Source organism: Cryptomeria japonica, chromosome 1 (genome assembly GCF_030272615.1).
Source record: "Cryptomeria japonica chromosome 1, Sugi_1.0, whole genome shotgun sequence".
Classification (NCBI taxonomy): domain Eukaryota; kingdom Viridiplantae; phylum Streptophyta; class Pinopsida; order Cupressales; family Cupressaceae; genus Cryptomeria; species Cryptomeria japonica.
The window spans coordinates 480,214,062-480,230,960 of NC_081405.1; positions in this window are offsets into that span (position 1 = coordinate 480,214,062).

The window sequence follows — 16,899 nt, forward strand, 5'->3', positions numbered from 1 at the left end:
AAAGATAAATCCACAACAAACCAGTCCAAAAAACCAGTGGATCTAATCACCTTGAAACCAACTGAAACAAAGGAATGAAAATTATACTCATATTTAGTATTTGATCTACAAAACATGCAATAGACAACCTTGATCTATACGAGTGCCTTATCCAAGGTCATAGAGTCATCTAAATTCAAACAATACTCCTCAAACAACATATCTCTACACATCCCATTGGCTCGGCTTCTATTAATCCCTATATATGCTTGACATACATGAGAATTTATGCACACCAAATCAAACTATGCTCATCAAGATTCAAAATATCCTATGAAGAATTTACTGGTAGAGGCGATTCCTGCATATTTAATTTCCCTCCTAAAGAGAAAAGCTAGCAAGCACATCTACTGAAAATTGCCTTACAATCCCCATTCAAATGAAATAACCCTGGATTATTCAGAATGAAACAATAAACAACTGCAAGCACATTCAAAGATGACACAAAGTTTTACTCAAAACCGATGGTCTGTATATTGATATATTTTCAAGAAAATTATTACAAAAACTTTTGAATATTCTCCATTACACTTAGAAAAGCTCAGATAAATTTCTGCAGCGTTTTCTTACAATTCTTTGCGATCCTTTTTCTCTTAGTCCTGGTATCCATTTATAACAATATGGATGCACATGGCTTGAGACTTTCCTAGGAGAATTTGTTACAATTGTTGCTTCTCAAGAAGAGGTTACAAAAACTTTTTGCAAAAATGGTTACAAATCCTTTTCGACCTCTGCAGCTTCTTCAACTTGTTGTTCGGTTGCAACCTCTTCCAACTATTCAGGAGCACCCTCTAACTAGTCTGCATCATGGATAGCATATTTTGTTTTCCATTCATTATACACATCATCAGTTGGCCATGCAAAATCAATCACTTTTGTCTTAGCCTTGGTCAACCTTTTCTAGGAATTTCTCATCTTGTTGACTTCTGAATTGAGAAAACCATAATGAGACTTGATTTTCTCTATCTCCTAAATTGTCACAAAAAAGAAGGAAGCATCATCTAGATCAACAATTACTTTAATCTCAGCTAATATTTTGGCCTCTAATTCCTTGAGCCACACTTGTTTGCCCTTCAGTTGATCTGGGCTAGCAAAAACTCCTGGGAGCAACTCAAAAACCTGATCAGTATACTCCTTTTTGTACAAGTTAATTTTCCTATCAACATTATCCACCCCTTTTGCTAATTTCACTAGATCCTTGGTGGTATCACAAGTGGATTTGATGATAGGATTGGCCCTTGCTTCATCATAAGAGGCACAAATAGACTCCAAGTCCTTCTCTCTAGGCCTCCATTTGTCAAAAATAGGTGTTAGAATGGCTTTATCTCCATTGAGCTCATTCCTCATTTCCAAAATCTTGCTTATATTATTGTATAGCAATGAGGCACTCATTGTATCTGCAAAACTTGAAATAGTAGCTCTTACTTTATCCTCATATTTCTTGGCATACAAGGTCTGAGCCCATTTGAAATTCTCTAGCTCTTGAGGAGTGATCTCAATCATCTGGGAGTTGGAGGGTGCTGGAGATGGTGGGAACTCAATGATAGGACTGCTAGGTGGAGGTCTTGCAAGAGAAGAGGAGATCATCAGTGTTGAAGACTCACCTTGATGGTACTATCTTGTCAATTGGCTTTGCAGCTTAGCAATGATGCTATCTCTACCTCTTACCTCTTCCTTAACACTGTTATAGGCCTTCAGAATTGTCTCCAACTTGACTTGGAGGTCTGCTTTCTCCTTGGCCTCCATTTTTTCTACTACAACATTGAATTTTACAGTCTCTAACATAGTGCTAGCAGCTTCTACCACCCCTGTGCTCTACACTCTCTTTACTATCATTCCACCAAGGTAGCTTAACCCTTGGGTATCTTTGCTTTTCTTATTTTCATCTCTCTTGAGAGACCACATGACTAGTGCAGCATTATCCTTGCTGAAAGTGATTCCCTCCATGGGCTTAGTTTCTTTCCTCACTACCTCTAGAACCAAGGCATTTGCTATATCCCACTCAGGGAGAATAAGCACTCTAGCTTGTGCCACCATATCTCTTCCTTGCTCAGGAGTGATGGTCTTAAATTCTTCCATCATTTCCTATTTTATTTCTTCCTCTACCAGAGCTGGATCTTTGCTAGGCTGCTCGCCTTTTCTCTTCTCACATCTTGCATTGTATTTATCTATGTTTTGTTTCCATACAAACTGCATAAATGCTCCTGAAGTAACAAAATTATTGTTAGCCAAGAAGTCATCACTGACTTTCTTTATCTCAGGATCCAACTCCTGGCCTTTAAGTTCAGTGGCAGTAATATTCATTTTAGCAGCAAGGGGTTCTTTTGGCATTCCTTCCTCTACCTCATCATATGTGTAGGCAATTTCCCCTAAACTACCCAACTGTAGAAGTTGCTCAGCTGCTGCTTGCTCATCTCCTATGTGGATAGGGGATTGGGATGGAGAGTACAAAGGTGTATCAGATTGTACTTCTTTTCCTACTCTCTACTTTTTAGGGCTCTCTTGGATGTCAATGACATCTTGTATCTTCCTCTTTCCTTTGGAGGTGGAGGGCTCCCCTATTGTAGGCATCAACACACTATAACTAGATTTCTTGTGCAGGGTGTAGTCACCAGGAGGGATTACTTTGGTGGAGGCAAACCTACTTAGAATCATTCTTGCCTTTTCAAGGTTGATTTTAATCACAACTTCCCTCTTCTCCTTCAGGGTCTGCATCACATCCTCAAAGAAAACAATTAAAAACTTTATTTTCTCCTCTAGAGGGAAAAATCTAGACAATGGGTCATAGCTAGCATCAAACTGATGCACACAGTCTAAGGCTTTCTTATAAGCCACCCATTTTTCTTTCCTCACTTTCTGCTCATCCAAATCAAATTCATTTCTGATGAGGTCCTCAGGAAACTGAAATTGATGGGGTCTTCCTCTACACACTGCCCACTTTCTGAATATGCCATTGAAGAAGTCTTCAGGATCTGCACACCTGGATATTGCAGTTGACAAATGATAGGGTTTGAGAAATTCTTCAAAACAATTCCAACCCCCCTTGGTTATTATAAATTGATGGGCTGTGATAACCATAGGGAAAATAGTCCCTTTACCCCTACCTATTAACTCTGCCTCTTGTAAACCACCAATCTATTTGAGGACTTCTGCAATTCCCACTTTGAGAGGGACCTGATAGGGCAACAAAAATGGAGTGCCTTTAAAACCAAAAACTCTGAAAACTGTTGAGACTGGGTACAGATAAATGTCACCCCAATTGTTCTAGATTAATCAGCCTTCTCTGAAAAGGGGAAACAGTACTATTATTCCCCATGATCATTTTAGCTTTTGGGATTGGGGATTGAGATGTTTGGGTGTACTGTTTATTTGAAGGTATGTGGCTTGCTGAGGCAATGTTAGTGTGTATTGCTGGTTGGATATTAACCTAAGGAAGAGAGATATGTTGGGGATTAGGCTTGCTAAGATCTTCCGATGGGAATATAATAGGGGGAGCTTTTAGGTAGTTAATCTTTCTTTTAACTTCCTGATTTGTAGCTTCTAACTCAGCCTTTTCCAACTCCATTTGGAGATCTTCCTTTTCCTTCCTCATCCTTTCCATCTCTTTCTCATGTGCTAGGATCCTATGAGAAATCCCATCTGCAGTTTTAGACTCTACTTCATCATCTACCCATATCTGTTTCCCTTTGTCTAAATTAACTTTAGGAAGCTGGGAGTCATTAAAAACTTCCTTACTTGGCTGGGCTATTGACTTAGAGACTGGTCTTATCTTAGGGATTAAGATCTCCCTAATCACTGGGCCTTCCTCATCACCCTTTTCTTTTTCCTTGGCAAGCACTTCAAGATCAGCTATCTGTCTAAGAAGCCTATCTCTCTCCATTATTTTGGCTTTAACTTCCTTTTCCTTATTTGCCTCCTTTTGGGCCCTCAAGGATATTAAATGATGAACTCTTTTATTTTATTCTTCAATTTCTTGAGACATCTTATCCTCATCAGGATAGTTTTCTTCAAAATCTGATGCATTAATTTGATCTATATCAATCAGACTAATGTTCCCATCTATTGTCCTAGGAACAGAGTGCCTAATTGCATTTGAGCTAGTTCTATCTTTTGCAGAAACACTAACATGTGATAAGTCTCGACTTAAAATAGGCATATCATCAATATTTCCAAACAATCCTGAATGAAAACCTAAAATATCCTTCTCTGAATCTCTTGAAGATGAATTTGACTTTTCATAAACAGGTCGGTCAGGCATCTTACCAGTATTGTTGTTTTTCTGCACCCATGCGGCATTTGATGGCTCATGCATCACAGATCTTTTCTGGCCTCTTCGTGATTGCTCTGGTAGACCTTCTTGCAAGGTTTCACGAGGATGTTTCTTCATGAATGACCTTGTGTGCTTATTTCCTTGCATCTTGCTTGTCTTTATTTTAGAAATTTTGTATCTCACAAGGACTGGTTACAAAATAACAGAGTCGCCACCCACAAAACTATGGGAAAGATAAAGAACAAGCAGTCTTACTCACAAATACAACGATATTCTTCATAAGTCTCGACACAGATTTGTGTCTATGTCTTTGTGATAACTGTCCCCAGCAGAGTCGCCACTTTTGTTGTTCTCAAAATCTGATTCCCCTTCAATGCCCTTAATAATACAATCTAAAATAGGTACCGAGAAGACATCAAGGGTAAATGGATTTTAGAGACAACATATGACAAGGTTTGGTTAGACCTTCTACACTTCGGGCTCTTCCTTGAGCCCAGGTGGGTATACCCTTTGTGAATTAACTTCACACTCTTAAGCAACAAACCCACAGCAAACCAGTCCAGAAAACCAGTGAGTTTATTCACCTTGAAAACAACTGAAAACAAAGAATGAAACAATACTCAACTTCAGCATATTTGATCAACAAAGCATGCAATAAACAGCTTCGATTAGTACCAGTGCTTTATCCAAGGCTACAGAGTCACTCGAACTCAAATAAAACTCCCAAAACAAAATATCCCTATACATCCCATCAACTTGGTTTCCATTAATCCTTGCGAATGCCTAACACCAACAAGAATTCAATCACTTTAAACTAAACTATGGTCCTCAAAATTCAAAGTCTCTCCCGAAGTATTTACTGGTAAGAATGATCATGCATATTTAATTTCCCTCCTAGAGAGAAAAGCTAAAAACACCCATACTGAGATTGCCTTACAATTTCAATCAAACAGAAAATCCTGGATTATTCAGAATGAAAACAGTAAATAGACTTAAGGACAAGATTGAAGACGACACAGAGCTTTACTCAAAACTGACGGCCTGTATATTGATATTCATTTGAAAAGATTTTACAAAAGTCTGATTCTCCATTAAACTTTGGAAAAGCTCAGATAATTTTTCTGCAGCGTTTTCTTACAAAATTTTCGTGATCCCCTTCTCTCTAGTCCTGGTATCCATTTATAACAATATGGATGCACAAAGCTTCGGACTTCTCGAGGAAAGTTTGTTACAATTTATTTCAAAAATTGAAGAGGTTATGATTTTTTTTTGCATGAATCAGTTATGCGCTCTTCTCAGATTCCCCAACAGTCTGTTCAACGGGTTGTTCAGTTGTAACTTCTTCTGGCTCTTCAGAGACGCCCTCCAACTGCTCTGGATCTCGAGTGGAATATTTAACTCCCCACTCACTATATGTCTCCTCTGTCGGCCATACAAAACTAATCACATCATTCTTAACTTTAGTCAACCTTTTCCAAGAATTCCTCAGCTTGTTGACTTCTGAGTTAAAAAAACTATAGTGTGATTTAATTCTTTCTATTTCCTGTATGGTTATAACAAAGAATGAGGTATCATCCAGATCAATGATTCCCTTGACCCTTGCTGACAATTTGGCATCCATCTCATTGAGCCATATCTGCTTATCTTTCAGCTGATCTGGATTGGCAAAAATTCCTGGGAGCAACTCACAAACTTGATCAGTGTATTCCTTTTTAAGCAATTTAACCCTTCTTTCCACATTGTCCACCTCTATTGCCAATTGCAATAAACTCTTAGTGATATCAGAAGTGGATTTGATAATAGGGTTAGATCTTGCTTCATCACAGGAAACACACATGAACTCTAAGTCTTGCTCCCTAGGCCTCCATCTGTCAAAAATGGGTGTCAAAATGGCCTTATCTCTTCTTAACTCAGTCCATATCTCCATGACCTTTCCTACACTATTGTGAAGGAGTGAGGCATTTATAGTGTCTGCAAAACTGGAGATTGTGGCTTTTACCTTCTCCTCATACTTCCCCGCATAATAGGCCTGAGTCTGCTTTAGATTCTCCAATTCTTGGGGAGTTATCTCAATCATTTGAGAGCTAGAAGGCGCAGGAGATGGTGGGAGCTTAATGATGGGGCTAGTAGGTGGAGGTCTTGCAGGAGAAGAGGTGATCATTAATGTTGAAGACTCACCTTGTTGGCATTGTCTTGCCAGCTGGCTCTGCAATTTAGCAATAATGCTATCTCTGCCTCTTATCTCCTCCTTGGCACTATCATAAGCCTTCAAAACTGTTTCCAATTTAAACTGGAGGGCCTCCTTTTCTTTGGCTTCCTTTTCAGCGACTGCAACACTAAATTTGGCAGTCTCTAGCACAGTGCTAGCAGCCTCTACTACCCCTGTACTCTCTACTCTCTTGACCATCAATCCACCAATGTGACTTGTCCCTGAGGTATCTTTACCTTTCTTGTCCTCATTTCTTTTAAGGGACCACATGACCAGTGCAGCATTGTCCTTACTAAATGTAACCCCTTCCATGGGTTTGGTCTCTTTTCTCACTGCATCCAGCACTAGAGCATCAGCAATATTCCATTCTGGTAGAATGAGCACTCCAGCTTGTGCTACTAGATCCCTTCCCTGTTCAGGAGTGATGGTTTTGAATTCTTCCATCATCTCCTGTTTTATCTCTTCCTCTACTGAGGCTGGATCTTTATTAGGCTGCTCTGCCCTTTTTGCTTCACATCTAGCATTATATTTATCTATATGTTGCTTCCAGATAAATTGCATAAATGCTTCAGATGTGACAAAGCCATCATCAGCTAGAAAGGCACTAGTGGCCTTCTTTATCTCAGGATCCCACTCCTGGCCTTTAAGTTCAGTTGAAGTGATGTCCATCCGTGCTTCAGTGGGTTCTTCTGGCATCCCTTCTTCCACTTCATCATATGTATATGCAATCTCCCCCAAGCTGCCCAACTGAGAGAGGTATTCAGTTGCTGCTTGCTCATCTCCTATGTGGAGAGGGGATTGGGATGGGGAATACAGGGGTGTATCTGATTGCACTTCCTTTCCCACCCTCTGCTTCTTTGGGCTGTCCTGGATGTCAATGACATCTTGTACCTTCCTCTTTCCTTTGGATGAAGAGGGCTCCCCTGTTGTAGACACCAACACACTGTAACCTGCTTTCTTATGCAGGGTGTAATCACCAGGAGGGATTGCTTTAATGGGAGCTGATTTTCCCAAAATCATTCTTGCTTTCTCAAGGTTATTCTTGATTACAACTTCCCTCTTCTCCTTTATTGTTTGCATCACATCCTCAAAGCAAATAATCAAAAATTTTATTTTCTCTTCCAATGGGAAGAAGCTAGACAATGGGTCATAGCTAGCATCAAATTGATGCACAAAATCCAGGGCCTTCCTGTAAGCCACCCACTTTTCCTTCCTCAACTCCTGTTCATCTAAATCAAATTCATTCCTGATGAGGTCTTCAGGAAAGTGGAATTGATGAGGCCTACCTCTGCATGCTACTTTCTTCCGGAACACACCATTGTAAAAATCCTCTGGATCAGCACATCTAGACACTGCAGTGGACAAATGGTAGGGTTTGAGAAAATCCTCAAAACATTTCCAGCCTCCCTTGGTGATTACAAATTGGTGAGCTACTGTAGCCGTAGGGAAAATAGTCCCTTTACCTCTGCCTGTTAACTCTGCCTCTTGCAGGTTACCAATTTGCCTGAGAATCTCAGCTATTCCCACTTTGAGGGGGACCTGGTATGGTAGCAAAAATGGGGTGCCTCTGAAACCAAAAACTCTAAAAACTATAGAGACTGGATATAAGTACATATCACCCCAATTATGAACTATCTTGATATTCTCTGCGAATTCTTTTGGTCTTAAGAACTCCAGAAGAACCTTGGGGACTCTTGGGTTGTCAGAGCAAAGGAGAGTCCTTATTTTGGATGCAAAATATTTATCAAATTTCAGAAAACTAGCATCCTCTCTGTCCCATGACAACACAGTACTCCATAGTTGTACCGACATCTTTTCTCCCTCCTTTTCTTCTACCAGGTCCATTCCACTTGCGAAATAATCACCACCTTTGAAGAGAAAGAGGTGCATCAAGAGTGAATACCACCCAAATGGCCTATCTAGCTTTCCATTCTTTATCCCTATCAATCCTCCATGGATAGCATCGGCAATATAAGAAGCATAATCAAATGTAATAGCAAGGGAAGGATTCAAAATTTGAACAATCATTAGCAAGTAATGGTTTGGCATATTCGATTCAGCATCCTCTCCTAGAACTTGGCAAAGTGCCCAATACATCCCTTTTGCCCTCAAGGTAAACATACTTAATGAAAAAGGCTCTTGTGTGTTGGGCCCTACAACTGCTAACCCTCCTACTTTCAGAAAAAGTTCTTTGAGAGGCCCGCTCCTAAGATGAGTCCTCTGTGCCCTGTACACCTGGGCTAATTGTGTGAAATTTATAGGTTCCAAGAAGCTTGTGAACTCACTGAGCCCAAATGTTGTTCTCAACTCTTCTGCATTAATCTCCACGAGGGTTTTTCCATTTACATCCTGGATGCACCTTGTAACTGAATCATAATTCAATGCCATTTGGGTTAACAAATCTGTATCCATGAACACCCCTGGGACCACCAACTTCCCAACATCTAATTCCCAAATGCTATTTTGAGGAGCAGGAGAATTCCTCATCCCAAATCCGATTCTAAATAACCCCAACCCAGACAGTCCAACCTGTGGGTCTCTTAACCAATTACCCTTGTCATATAATCCTTCTCCAATCTTCAGACGGGGAGCCCTGGGTACTAACTCTTTGGCCTTAGATGCCTGGTTGGTTGACAGCGTCAACTGTTCTAAAAAGTCATCACACACACTCCTTTCTAAATAATCAATTTTACCAGAGAATTCCCTTTTAGGAGCCATTTGCAAAACAACCAGACGAATATCACTTCTTAAACACTTCTATAATACGAGAATAATTCCACTTGTTACAACACACAAGAATAACTGCAAAATAAGAAAGAACCTGATGCTTGCTTCAAGGAAATCGCTCTGCAACTGGTTCACCTTCTCTGTATTTCCAAAAGATAACTCTGCGTTACTCTTCTGCAAAATCCTTTTAAAAGATCTCTATACTTGGTTGTTAAGAAATCAAATGCTTGTACTCTGGGCCTTAACTGTAACATTGATTCCGCATGCTCCGGCCATCCCTTCAAAATCGAATTCTTACGAGAATTCATATTTTAACTCCAACGGGTCGCAGCCTTCCTGCAAGTGTCTCACTGTGAATTGCATTTTGACGGCTTTGTCTTTAGTCTGGGTCCCATCTTCTTATTGGTTACATAATACCACGCGGCATCTGATCATTGGCTTAGAAAATCCTTTTACATTCTGTTTTGATACTGGCCGAATGTATCCCTTTATACTGTGGTGGGCCCATGTTTTTCCCTTTTTGCCATGTCATCATCATGACACATGGACGGCCCTCGTTAACTCTCGCTATTTCGTGGCCTTAAAAGGTGAGCACCTCACCCTTGCGAAATAGCGCAGGCCGTTGGATCATCTTTCAAGTTAATCACCTTTTAATCCTTCGAACAGGTCCTCAGGAATGATGGGCCCGCTGAGCCGTCACTAACACCTGGCATCTAGTCACCTACTCTACTGATTTGTCGTTCTGTCATTTGCCAGAAGAAGAACCGTGGGGGCCCTACATTCGTCTCAACAGGTCTATCTCCTATGATATCATCAAGACACGTGGACGGCTAATATTAACCCCTTGGGAAGGCTCTCAGAGATGGTGGGCCCACGGACACGCCATAGACACCTGGCGCCCTGTCACCTTCAGAGCTGACCTATCAATTTTTCATTTGTCAAGCAGGAACCGTAGGGACCCACAATTTCCTTTTAGATCGCGTGTCATCAAGACACGTGGACGGTCTTGGTTAACTTTCGCTATTTCGCGGCCTTAAGCAGTGGGCATCTTACCCTTGCGAAATAGCGCGAGCCGTTAGATCATATCTCAACTTGCTCGGCATTTAAACCCTGTTAGAAGCTCTCAGAGGTGGTGGGCCCACAGACACGCCATGGACACCTGGCGCCTTGTCACCTTCGGAGCTGACCTGCCAATTTTTCATTTGCTCGAAGGAGCCACGGGGTCTCAGTGAACTGTAAGAGCTGTTTCTGTCAGGTCATCTCCACCTGTGAGCTGACTCATCTTCAAGGCCCACTGACACGTCATGGACACCTAGAGCCTTGACCTGCTGACTGTGGCGACCTGTGCCACGCGTTACCTTATGATACGCTAGAAGAAAGCCATGGGGCTCCAGCTATCTCTGACAGCTATGCCTTCCACTTACCCCGTCGTGACACATGGATGGGTGATATTCATTCTCGCTATTTCGCAGCCTTAAAGGGTGAGCACTTAACCCTCGCGAAATAGCGCTGACCGTCGGATCCTTTCTCAAGTTGATCGGCATTTACCGGGCCCGACACTTTAGAATGAAATAATACAAGGCGAAAATTTTTCAAATAATCAACATGACCGCCTAGGTAAATAGCAAGGGGGGACACTTCTTACGACCCCGCGACCCATGACTTAAGTGTAATAAAGTAATGAAGGAAAAGAAACAAGGGGATCTAATACAAAAGATAAAGTTTAAAACTTGGAAAACCATTAAACCCTCTAGGCTTAGAACAAAGCTGAAACACCTTAGACCATACCCTATTCAGAATTTTTCAAAATACCATAGCCAATTATGGGGAAAGAACCCAATTTTAAAACAGTGATAACACCATGTCCATGAATACCCTTGGGACTACCAACTTCCCTACATCTAACTCCCAGATGCTATTTTGTGGGGCTGGAGAATTCCTCATTCCAAACCCAACCTTGAATAATCCCAACCCAGACAATCTAACCTGCAGATCTCTCAACCAGTTGCCCTTGTCATATAGCCCTTCTCCTATCTTCAAACGAGGAGCTCTAGGCACTAACTCTTTAACTTTTGATGCTTGGTTAGTTGACAATGTCAACTGCTCAAGAAAATCATCACAAATGGCCCTCTCTTGATAATTAACCTTCCCAGAAAACTCTCTCTTAGGTGCCATTTTGAAAATGCAAGAAATCAAAATACTACCCCCAAATGGTTCAACGATAAATCAGGATCTCAATTAAAACACAACAAAGCAATTACCACATAGAGGTACAAGAAAACCTGATTTTAGCTTAAAGGAATCTTCTCTGCAACTGAATTGACTCGCTTTGTATTTGAAGACAAAAGAACTGTATTTCTTCTTCTGCAACAATTCTTTTGAATGATACCTTTACTCAATTGACAGGAGATCATATATGGTACCTATGGTCTTAACTACAACATTGATTTTTCATGCTTCGGCTGTCCCTTTAGAATTGAATTCATGAGAGAATTCATATTTTTTGCTCCAATGGGCCATAACGTTCCTACAATTCTTTCCTTTCGTTGTTTCGCTATTTCGCTAAGCATAACGTTCAGGCAATTTCATTAAGTGAAATCACGCTAACCGTCCGATCAAAAGAGACTAGATCAGCCATTATACTAACTTAACAGTCTTACCTTCGCACTGGGTCCCACCTCCTTTTTGCCACTTAGCAGACTTTATCTTTTGAGCACTTCTCCTTCATGAAACTGCGCCAGACGTTAGATGGAATTCTAACTGCTCAACATTTAACTCTCACCGGGACCGTCGACATCTTTACTAACTGCACCTTTACTTTGACTGCTAGCAGTCTTTCACTATTTCATGGAGCTTAAACATCTGTCGACCTCAGGTTGTGAAACAATGCGAAGTGTCGGATCAGATTGGAGATGACCATCCTTTAAGGGAAGCCCTTTAGGCTTGCTTTGCTTACACCACCTTTCATTGGTTATTGATTACCACGTGGCACTCAACCATTGGTTTTAGAAAACCGTTCAAGCCTAGTTCCGCATTGGCCATGTGTCTCTCCCTTTTACCATTGGTTACACCTTGGTGGGCCCTTAGATTCTTCTGAAACCATGTGTCCATGTACATGTCACCATCTAGCTTGACACCTAGACGAACCCTTTTTACTTTCGCTATTTCACGAAACATATCCTTCAAGCATCTCCCAACCGTGAAATAGCACCGACCGTTGGATCAAAACGAAGTTGATTCTCCTTTAACCTCATGTTTTATTTGCCTTTGGGGACAAAAAACCTTTTCACCATTTCACAGGGTATAAAGCATGAGCATCTTACCCTTGTGAATTCACATAGGCCATTGGATTATTTTCTACTTGCTCGGTGCTTAACCATCTGAACAGACTCTGGCAGACATGGGCCCTCTGACTCAACCTCAAACACCTGACATCTAGTCACTTTCAGAGCTGACATGTCAGTCTTTCATTTGCTAAAAGAAAACACTAGGTTCCAATTAATTTTTACCACCTGCATCTGCCAAGTCACCTCTTACCCCACAGCATGACTCACCTCTGGGACCCACCTTCTCTTAATCCTTCAGACCTTCCTCGCTGACTATTCTAGTCTCTACCATGTGTAACCATCTTACTTGCTTTCTAGACCAGCTAGACTGTCTATTTGGATTGTCACATCATTTCACCATTTTGCGAAAGATAATTGTCGAGCATTTTCATCCTGCAAAATAGTGCGAACCATCAGATCCAATAGGACTTGATCACCTATTAGTCACTTAGAAAATCCTCGCATGCAGGGTCCCACCAAATTCTTTCGCCATTTCATGAAAGGTATTTTGCTTGCAAGTTCAAGCTGCATAATAACACCAACCATTGGATCTTGGACAAGATGAGACCTCTTTAAACCAGACCAAAATTGCCATTTAGAACGCAAAGCCTTTTCACCATTTCATGGGTCTTAAACCACGCGCAACTTCGCCTAGTGAAATAGCGAAAACCATAGATCTTCCTGAGAGATGCGCACCACTTACTGGGCCCGACAACATTATGGGGGAAATACATAAGGTGTAAAATTTTAGGATTAATTCAAATGACCACCTAGGCAAATGACAAGGGGGGACACTTTTGACAAACTTGAGACCCATTACTTAAGTGGATAAAGTAATGAAGAAATAGAACCAGAGGGTTTTTGATAACACATTGGGCGATTTTAAACTAAAAACCCTAAACCCTTAGGACATAACACAGGATTGAATCAATTGATAGCATGTCTTACTCAAAATTTTAAAATCATAGCCAATTATGGAAAAGGAAAACCCATTTTTTAAATAGTGATAACATGAGGTAAAGGTTTACTTAAGTCTGTTGAAAGAAAAATTATAGGAGGAGCCTTTAGATAATTAATTTTCCATTTAACCTCTTGATTGGCTGCTTCTAATTCAACTTTCTCTAATCCCTTTGTAGGTCTTGTTTTTCTTTTCTAATTCTTTCTATTTCTTTCTCATGTGCAGACAACATGTGAGAAACTTCTACGATAGTTTTAGACCCAAACCCATCTTCCATACATTTCTATTTTCCTTTGTCAACAACATTCCTAACAGGTTCTGGGTCACTAAGGACCTCCGTACTTGGTTGCATAATTGATTAATATGCAGGGTTAATTTTGGCAACTAAAATTTTCTCTGATGACTAGTCCTTCATCCTCACTCTTAGCTTCTTCTCGGCTGAATAATCCAAGATCAACAATCTGTCTTAAAATCCTATCCCTCTCAATCAATTCATCTTTCACTTCCTTTTGTGCTCTTAGGGAAATTAAGTGATGGACTCTTCTATTGAGAGCCTCAATTTCCTGGGACACCTTATCTTCATCAGGGAACATTTCCTCAAAATTTGACACATTGACTTGGTTGATATCAATTAAACTAATATTACTATCTATATTTCTTGGTATAGAGTCCATCTTCATATTAGAGCTATTCCTATCCTTCCCTGAGATACTAGTATGAGAAATATTTTTATTCAAAACTGGGACATCCTCATTATTGCCAAACAAACCAGAATGGAAACCCAAAATGTCCTACTCAGATTCACGAGAAGAAGAATTTGAATTTGCATATATGGGCCTATCAGATAACTTACTCATATGAATGCTCTTTTGTACCCATGCAACACTAGATGGCTCATGTGCAACTGATCTTTTTTGGCCTCTCCATGTCTATTCAGGTAATCCCTCTTGCAATGTCTCTTGAGGATGTTTCCTCATAAATGACTTGGTGTTTCTTCCTCTTTGCATTATACGCATTTCTCTTAAAAGAGTTATGCTTATTCAATAGCACTGTTTATACTTGTTAGAGTCGCCACCCACAAAAATGTGGGAAAATAAGAAAAACAAGTTTTGACAAATCACTTGCAAAGATTTAGATAACAGGAAGATTTTGAGAGAGAGAGATGGCACAAATGAAAAATAATGCAATCTGCCACAAACACACAGAGATTCTAACAAACTTCAGAGCTAATACAAGCACCAATATATAACATAGATACACACTATGCCTCTCCCCAATAGAGTCGCCACTTTTGTTGTTCTCAAATTTTGATTCCCTCCTTTCCTCCCTATAAGAATATTTGATAACTCTATTTTCATATGAAGAGGGCACCAAGAAAATAGAATTCTAGAATAAAATATAACAAGGTTTCAACAAAACCTTCTACACTTTGAACTTATCCAAAGCTCAGATGGGTATACCTTTTGTGAATACTTTCACACTTTTAAATTGAGATCTACAGTAAACCAATGCTATAAACCTATGGATTTCATCATCTCAATGGAATTGAAACATTAAAAGAAAATCTCATGTTCATTTTCAGTATTGATCCTCAAGAAAGATAGAAAGAATTCCATAACTGATATCAGTGCCTTATCCAGGCTACAGAGTCACCTAAATCAAGCAAGAGTTTTCAAAACTGAACATTCTCATACATTTCATCATTTCAGCTTTCATGAACCCCATACATGTCTAACATATACATAGGTCCTTTCCCTTTCAACTAAAATAGTTCATCAGATTCAAAGTAGCATACAATTAATCTACCAACAAAAATATTTCATGCACATTTAATCCCTCTCCTGAAGAGAAAAGCTAGAAATATGTCTATATGATTGCCTTACAATCCATGCTCATTTTAACAATCCTAAATTATCCAAATGAAACCAGAAAACTAATGAATGCACACCAGAAGACAAAGAAGATTTAGGCCTGAAACTTCGATCTATATATTCATATTCATTCTTGAAAATGTTACATAATTCAAAGTAATCTCTAAAAGAACTAGAAAAACCCTAGATATATCTCAATAGAGTTCGTTTACAAATTCTTGTGATCCCCTTTTCCTAAGTCTTCATATCCATTTATAACAATATGGATGCATACAAGCTTCGGACATTCCTAAGAATAGTTTGTTACAACCGCAATTTCTTTCAAAAAGAAGCTACATGTCACTTTCAATCCCATTGACCTCTTCAGTTTGTTGCTCCACTGCAACATCTTCTAACTATTCTGGGACTTCCTCTCCTTGAACCACATACTTTTTGGTCCACTCTGGGAACACATCATCAGTAGGCCATGAGAAATTAACAATTTTTTCTTTCCACTTAACTAACCTTTTCGAAGAGTTTCTCACTTTTTTAACCTATGATTCCAAAAAATCATAGTGTGACTTTATCTTCTCTATTTCTTCAATTGTCTTAACAAACAAGGATGTGTCATTTGTATTAATAATTTCATTCTGTGAGGCCCTACCTCAACCCATCCTAGCATTTCAGTGATTTTCATGTTGGAACTATTATGGATGCTTTATGTTATATGCATTATGGATATAGAACTTTATATGATCCCACAAATTTGATAACATTGATATATTGATGCTTCATTTCTATGCTTTGTGGATATAAAATTTTATATGATTCTAGAATAGGGTAAAATTGAGATTTTGTATGTCATTATTTGATTTGTAGGACTTTATTAGGATGCTAGAAATATGATGCATATCTTATGAATGGATTTAGTTTATGAGGACTATGATAAGTGCTTATGTGGATTTTTTTGATATATGGAAAATTGAATTGTATGATGTCAATTGTATGTAGAGTGATTGATGTGTATTCTTATTTATGTGGTTTAATACTATATGAGACTGTTGGAAAGTACTAATGTGTAATTGAGATGCATAGGAAATTATCCATGTGACCATGGAAACATTATGGAGAATCAAGCCTAGGCCTATGTACATTTGTAAAACTAGGGGTTGTCTATTTGGAGAGACAACACCCCGTATGTATCGTATTTTATTCATAAACATAAAATGTTTGCATGACTGTAAATTGTATTTACTAAATTGTTTAAATCATTCAAGGGACAATTGCCATGTGTGTAATTGTGATGTGGAATTATTTTGTAGTGTCACTTGATACACATGTTGTATGTTGTGTTGGCAATTGTCATGTCACCTTTTTGAGAGATTTACTTTTTGCTTAATTGATATATTTCCAAATTATCCTTGAAGGTTCCAAGAATCTAGGATAGTGAGCCATAAGGAGGGTCAACTCAGAGTTGACCCGTAGGTTAACTTTAGGTGGACTTTCAAAGGGTTAAATCA